This window comes from Malus domestica, chromosome 15 (genome assembly GCF_042453785.1).
Source record: "Malus domestica chromosome 15, GDT2T_hap1".
Taxonomy (NCBI): Eukaryota; Viridiplantae; Streptophyta; class Magnoliopsida; order Rosales; family Rosaceae; genus Malus; species Malus domestica.
Genome location: NC_091675.1, coordinates 32,551,832 through 32,559,977, shown reverse-complemented (window position 1 = coordinate 32,559,977; position 8,146 = coordinate 32,551,832). Strand labels below are relative to the sequence as shown.

At 36.3% G+C, this 8,146-nt stretch overlaps 1 long non-coding RNA gene across 1 annotated transcript; it reads left to right on the top strand.

Moving 5' to 3' along the window:
• Window positions 1–2,533: 2,533 nt before the first annotated feature.
• LOC139192318 (uncharacterized) lies at window positions 2,534–7,214 on the top strand. Its single transcript, XR_011576378.1, has 3 exons — window positions 2,534–2,693; window positions 3,016–3,079; window positions 6,774–7,214. It is a non-coding gene; the product is annotated as an uncharacterized lncRNA (long non-coding RNA).
• Window positions 7,215–8,146: the final 932 nt, after the last annotated feature.

Here is an 8,146-nt window from a genome sequence, read left to right as displayed (position 1 = left end):
TTTTCTTGTTTCCTCCACAAACCCTAATTTTTTTCCCCAATTAATTTTTTCCCGATTAATTTTTTCCACAAATCATATCACCTTCCCCATTTAAATTTTCCCCACCCTCCATCCCCAATTATTTTTCCCGACACCCATACCCTCATCCCTTTGCTCTTCCCACCCATATTTCCCTCTCAATCTCCCATCCCCAAATTGAAAAATCCAAACAAATTAATAACAAATTTTTACAAGAGAAGCTTACCAAAGGAACCTGGAGAAACCTGGAGAACGAGAGAGATCGCTGGTTTTTGGAATGAGAGAACGAGAGGACGAGAGAGTGGTTTACCAGGGGTCGGGTATGCGAGAGCTCTGAGGCGAGAGGGAAAGGAGGGCAATTTTGGGTTATTGAAAATTTCATTAAACGTACCACTGTTCATCTGTGTTTTCAAAATAAGCTGTTTTTGGAAGCTGCTATTTGCAGCTTCAGGTCAGCTTCAATATTTGGGCTTTTTTCACCTTGAACTTTGAAATAAAGCTGTTTTTCAAAGTTTACCAAACACCAAAATTGCTACCAGCTTTTTTTCACCCCAGCTTTTTTTTTAATCACCTCACTCCCAAACCTGACCTAAGTTAAATTGTCACTTACTGTTACAGTAACATGATATTTCTCTTCACTTCTAAGTGAAATATTTAGGTTCTCACAGATGACAAGTTCTAAACCTATTTATTCACCCACCCATTAGTGTAAATATATCATTTTATTCAAGAAAAAGTGCGAGTTAAATTGGAAATGGAATTCTATCATTAAAAAGTATTTTCGAAATCTAACTATGTTAAGAATTTTTTTTGATAGAAGTTGGAAAGCAGGTAGGATTCCATAAATTATATGTTTCCGATCCATTTTTATATTTTGAAACATGCCAAACTTATACCCAAAAATAAAAATTCGAAATGTAATTTTAAGGTATTGGTCTAATGGAAAGCGAGTAAAAATTTGGAATACTCAACCCGTGTTTGAACTACCACAGATGCATTTTGTGGAGCATACCAATGCAGAGTTGGTTACTCCACATAATGCATTTGTGGTAGTTCGAACACGCAAACACGCATTGAGTTTCATCTTCCACATTGAGCTTAGTCAGCAATGAACGGTTGAGTTATCTTCCAATAGCTTGGTTTTTAAATTTATTTATTTTCAGCACTATTATTTTGTTGATTTTAATTTCAATTTTCTTATGTTATATGAATTTGTTAGTTGAATTTATTATTATATCGAATTGTATGTCGTTCAATTCAGTTTTTCAACAGAAGCTCCTATTTTTTCTTATGAATTGTATTGCACAATCATAGAAATAGTGTACGCTTGTCATAATCAGAAGTTTAGTGACTGAATAATGGCATGATTATCATAGCCATTCATGATCCACAATGATGTGTAGAATTTTTTACAAATCCTTATTGACATATTTTGAGGCCTCACTGTCACACCACGGCTTGGGCCCACCACATCCTGGACTCAACTCCACCGTAACATGATATTGTTCGCTTTGGGCTTCGACTATGCCCTCACTGTTTTGTTTATAGGAACTCATACGAGAACTTCTCAGTGGGTCACCCATCATGGGATTGCTCTCGCGTGAACTCGCTTAACTTCGGAGTTCCGATGGAACCCGAAGCCAGTGAGCTCCCAAAAGGCCTCGTACTAGGTAGAGATGAGAATATACATATAAGGCTTACAAGATCCACTCCCCTGGGCGAATTGGGATGTTACAATCCACCCCCCTTAGGGACCCGACGTCCTCGTCGGCACACTTCCGGCCAGGGATTGGCTCTGATACCAAATTGTCACATCCCGGTCCAGGCCCCCACCACATCTCGGGCTCGACTCCGCCATAACACGATATTGTCCGATTTGGGCTCTGACCACGCCCTCACGGTTTTGTTTCTGGGAACTCACACGAGAATTTCTCAGTGAGTCACCCATCATGGGATTGCTCTCATATGAACTCGCTTAACTTTGGAGTTCCGATGGAACCCGAAGCCAGTGAGCTCCCAAAATGCCTCGTGCTAGGTAAAGATGAGAATATACATATTAGGCATAGAGGATCCACTCCCCTGGGCGATGTGGGATGTAGCACTCACCATATTGCATTGTAGGGGTGGGTTCAAAAAACCCAAAATCGAAAAAAACCAAAAACCAAATCGAACCAAAGCCGAAAAAAACCGAACTGAAACTACCAAATCGAACCGAACCGAAAAAAAATCATATATAAATACTAAAAACATGTTGGCATCATGGTTTGAACCCTTTCCCTGCAGGTTGGGGTTAATCACTGCAAGCCAACTTGACTGTAGGCCTTGAGTTGTTATAATTGCACTAGTAAGTTATTTATAGGTTTCTTAAATTTAATGCTTTATAAAAAATTTTAACTTTACAAACCCTAGCCGTCTCACTACCATCCCATTTCCCATTTCCTATTTCAGATCTCAAACACTCAGTCTCTCTCTCCCCTCCGCTGCTTCCTCTTTACCTTTGCTTCCCCAGTCTCTCTCTCTCCCTTTCCTCTCTTCCTCTAAATCACTCTCTCCAGTCTCCAGTCTTCTCTTGTCCTCCTCCTCTTCTTCCAAACCATGATTTTCCCTTGCCCTTTTCGAATCGGAACCCCCTCCAAATTGGAAGATTCTAATCCGGGTTTTCCGATCTCTCACAGGTAATTTTTGAATCAAAACAAATATGATTTATAATTTTATATTGTGATTTATTGAATTAATAGACTATATGATTAATCAATGATTTCTCTTTTGTTCATATATGTATCAGCAGCTCCTAGTTTGTTTCCCACGGTTTTTTCATAAACCTTTAAAAATACAACCCTGGTTAATAATTGGTTTTGTAAATTCCATGAAACCAAAAAATATTGGATTTGTATTTATAAATTATTATGTGCACAACTAATGTCCACGCAAAATGGGTTTTTCTTTTAATTATTTTGTTGGGATTTTGCATATTATAATCTTCCAATTTGGCAGCAGATGCATAGGTGTTGCCATGGCTGACGAGTGACGAGATGTTTGGGACTAAAAACAAACCCCCAAGGTAAAAATCTCCCTGGCTGGCTGCTATTTAGTTCTATTGGGTTTATTTTCATGGAAAAATCAAAGAATGAACACATGCATGTTGGAAATGTGCCCTAAAACCAATCATATGATGATACTTTACGGACATTTCACATGTTAAACTAATATAGTTTAATATAAAGGGCAAAGATTATTGTTTAAAGCCGTCTCATATAAATGTTATACGCTTAAATGATAAGTCCAAGGAATATGTAATTGGGAGAATGCGATCTAAAGAAGTTAGATTCATGAGACCATTCTCTTTCGTATACATATCCTAAACGTTCTTGATCATAGGATTGCCAATTGGGCATTGACAGTCCATTAAGATCAGTACGTGCTATGTCTTCTCTTAGGGAGAGTGACTGGTCTCGAGTCATTGGTGTGACTGACACCAAGACAAGCATGTAGGTGCTCAATAGAAAATGAGTCCACTGAACACGATCAAGAAAGAGTTCTCATACTCATGTCACATGAGAACTCATGGTTGGGATAATGCAAAGTAGTCCTTTGACCTGAGGCATCATAGTTATCTTGTGGTTAGATTCTTGATCTTTGACTATGTCAAAGTCACTCTGTCAGAGGGTGTCCACGACATAGTTGGGGTTAAGCCGCTTAGCCATGGAGGCAAGTGAATGCGCAACAAGGGATCTCTAACCTTTAAACCGTTTGAGGGAGAATACTCTATGATATGATTAAGAATCTCTGGCCAGAGTATGAATGAGATTTAGGAAATCGTTCCAAATCACATTCAAGGTAATCATATAAGTAAGAGAATCATTGGATAGTAGATATGAATAAACTATCAAACCAAACAATGTGGTCAAGAGTATTGTATTAGAGAAAGACCGTATTGCATTGTAATCCTAAACTGAATAGGTTCTCTACCTCTTCTGATTAGCTTGGGTAACCATGACATACTGCTAGGTGGCACTCATGGTTTGTGGAAGCCCTAAACGTGTATAATCACTAAAGGGAGAATTGAAAGTAAGTTTCAATTCATAATCAATTTGAAAGAGTTCTAATCGCCCACTGCCTCGCTAAAAGGAACCTAATGGATCGTACACCATGTAAGGTAGAGATTGAAGAAACAACAGAGATGAGTAAGGATAATTAAATGATTTAATTATTTATGGCTAGGATTAATTAATATGTTAATTAATCAAACGAATAAGTTCGTTATTGACCTCGGGTTAGTTTTGGGCCGCAAGGCCCAATGTGATTTGAATGTTAAGCCCATTAACTCAAGTTGTATGACAACTTGAAACCACAAAGGGGTAGTGAACTTGGCTTAATTGTAAGTTTGCCACTCCATTGTGAGGTGGTATAAAGACAACTTTATAGCCATTTCATCCTTAGGGTTTCTTTTGGAGAAAAGATGAGAACACAATGTCTCTCCCTTTCTCTCTAGGAGGCTGGCCCCCTTGGAGGAGATTAGCTAGCAATCTTCCCTCCTCCAAGGTCACTCATCTCTTCTTCGAGTCTTTCCTTGGTGTGGAAAAATTAGATTTTCTCAACTTTGGGAACTTGGAGAATCCTTTCAACCATCCTCATCCAAGAAATCCATGGAGCTAAGAAGCAAGGAATGAAGGCCCTCTCCTTGGGTGATTAGCCTTTGCTTATGCAAAGAGGAATCAACAAAGGTATAAGATTTCTCAACTCACTTTGTTCTTGAGTTGAGTCTTGGTTCACATAACTACTAGGCTTTGAATTTCATGGGTAATGTTTTGTTTTTGAGTGCATACAAGCATGATTCCGCCTTTAATTGTTAATTGCATGCCATAGATGTTGCTCAAATGAACATGTTTTTCACAAAATTTCCTTCAATGCATGTGTTTTTTTTCTCTACGAGAACTCTTGGATCCACAACAAGAAAGACTCACCGACACCCAATAATGTCATATCCATGACCGATCGTCCCAGTTCGTATTCATTTTATGCAGAAGCTTCTGCATCTTCAGTGCTCAATCAATTGTTGCTAATTTGTTCCAGATTAAAAAAGAAGATTCATGGAAAAAACCGAACCGGATTGAAACCAAACCAAAAAAAACCCAAACCGAAAAAAATTGAACCGAACCGAAATTTTGATTTGGTTTCGGTTTTAACCGTTTTAAAGCGAACCTAGCCCTATTGCATTGTGCACACCTTTACAAGGATTGGTCATGTGGAAAATTGGTCCTTAGACCATCTAAGTCACAATTGATCTTGGATTCCCATTTTCTTCTCGAGAATTTAAAAGCGTATTTGTGAGCTTAATCGACATCTAATTGTGGACTACTTGACCAGTGACCTAAATGTATCTACAAGATAGTCATAATATTATTCGTTTGCTATTACAAGTGCAATTCCCATATTTGTAGACTATTTCATGTCACTTGTGATTAATTTGAGCACACAACATTCATGGCTTACCACAAGTTTTAAGCATTTTATTCTTTGCTAATTTTTGCTTGGGAGATGCATCTTGATCATGTGCATCATGATGATCAACTTGGTTGGGGTATGTTTTCCAACCAATAAGTAATTGTGTACAAAGATTGTTTTCATCCCTTAAAATTGGGATTCAAGTCAATTTGTTTTAAGTTGTGCTCATAGTTACTGTATTTTTGCGGATTATCAATTTGGTGAGACAATATTCCCGATGTTAGGGGGAGACATGACAGTTTAGAACATCGTGAATCAGCGTTGACACATCCACTCTTGTCTCATAAGTAATGTAGATTAATCTGTTGCCTGCCTAAAGGCATTACACACACACACACACACATATACACACTTTGAACTTCTCATAAGTGGAGATTAATAAACTTCAAGCCCTAATTGAAATAACTCTCCATAAGAGGGCATGACCCAACTCTTTAAGCAATTCATCTTAAGATGTTTGTCCTAGACGTGACAATAGAAGCCTCGAAATGCATTGTACCCAAGCAATAAAATAATTATAAATTAAGCATGCACACCCAAATGAGGATTGTTAGATCACAAATTGATGATACACGATAATTTTTATTATAGTAGCTACTCACATCATCAAGGGCTATTCAGTCACGTTTTCTGATTAAATTTCGACAAATTGTAAAAAGGTAGGCCAAATTGGAAAGAGGCAAATTCCATTTTAAGAGGCATTGAAAACGTGGAATAAGGGAACCTATAGTTTAAACACCAAAAGTTATTCTTGGGTGTTCGTATTAAAGTGAAATAAAATTATTGTATGGCATAGGCTTCTTAGTAGAGACCTATCTCTTATTGTAGGTGCAATCACATTTCTATAAGTATAGTGTTATCTTGAATGTGAGACTTGTGACATGTGGAGATTGCATACTACTTGATTTTTAAGTTTTAGTCTAGCTTTCGAAGCTATTTCTTAATGAATGGAAAATGCTATGAAATTCTTATTTAATGATTTCACTTTAAGAGCATAAAGATCAAAATATGTACTCAGTACCTATTTTAGATAAATTTGTTATAAATTGCCTCAACGAGTACTTTTGTTAGTTCGAACATAAAATTATATTGTTGCAACATACTCTTTAAAGAGCTAAGAGTTTTAGTATGATTCTTGAAAAGCCTACAAGGCTATTTGTATATATGGTTCATACTTACAATGAAGTTTATACTACTCTTAGTTTATTTTAGATTTTAGATTTTATTTTGTATTTATTTGTTATTTGCAGGAACATAAATGGCTGTTGTCAATTTCTAATAAACTTTCACACTTCCCCAGGTCAAGTTCTACTCAAACTTAATTTCTTGAAGGCTGAAGCCACATTACTTCAAACTTGACAATGATGACTAGTTGAATCAAGACTTATAATCATCAGGGAGAGTCATGTATCTAGCGGAGTTATTCATTAGGGGGAGTATGACAATATGCTATAATGGATATATAAACGCGTTGTGCTTTTTTTCCCTTCGACTAGGTTTTATTCCATTGGGTTTTCCAAGCAAAGTTTTATTGAGGCAACTACCATTGATTGTTGCATATCTAAGGAGAAGTGTTGTAAGTATTATTTGAGGTATTATGTGACTCTATGTAATACGTTAATAGTTTAGTTCCTCATTGATGTAAATATGGAAAACGCTAAGCCTACAGGCTATCTAATGAGAAGAATGAATATACTCTTATTTCCTCCTTCTAATCCCTCTCGTCTCTCTATTCTCTTTTTTTCTATATTTTATTTCCAACAAAAATGACATACATGGAAGCATTTGTCCGGAGACAAAATAAAAATAAAAATAAACAAAAACAAAAATTGTAGGACTGTTTCATGGTTAAATTGTTGAATAAAAAATCAAAATCAAGTTAGGGAAAACAGTCTAGAATACTAATATAAAAAGTAATATTGCAACCTTATGGTTGAAAATTTACTTTGATATTAAATTAGATGAGATGACACACATTGAAGTTCTTGGAAATGTGGTTTATTAACATAAGCTATAGCCTACCAAGTTTGATTGGAAAAATATAGATTTCATGAGAAAGGGCACGTTAATTCAAAATTGTTAGTTTGTTTTGCTTCAAAGAATGACATAAGACATGGTTTTATGAAGTATACAATGGGATTAGTAGGACAAACGGTGAGTAACTCGAAAACAATGGACACTGTTTTTTTTTGGGAAAAAATTGTCCATCATTTTCTCCGTCATTTGTTTTGGTTCATAACGCTTAACATTATCATCTAGTGATATTCCTCTTCATTTGTAAATATGACATTAGAAGTTCGATTCTCATCGATGGCGAGTTCGAGCCAGATTATTATGGTTAGCTCATTATGTGACTTAGATCATCAAATCCGGCACAATCATTTCTTCATCATTTTTTAAAAGGTAAACTATTTTCAAATGCAACATATATTTACACTAAAAGGTGGGGTTGGTATCAAACTTATTATTTACGAGATTTGAACATAAGCCCTTTCACTTATAAGAGAACATAAATATTACTAGATTGTAGTACTAACTACTAAGTGGCAACCATTTTGGCATTTAAATAAAGTATATTATCCACATATCCATTTTAGTTCTTACACACCCCTCTAAATTTTCG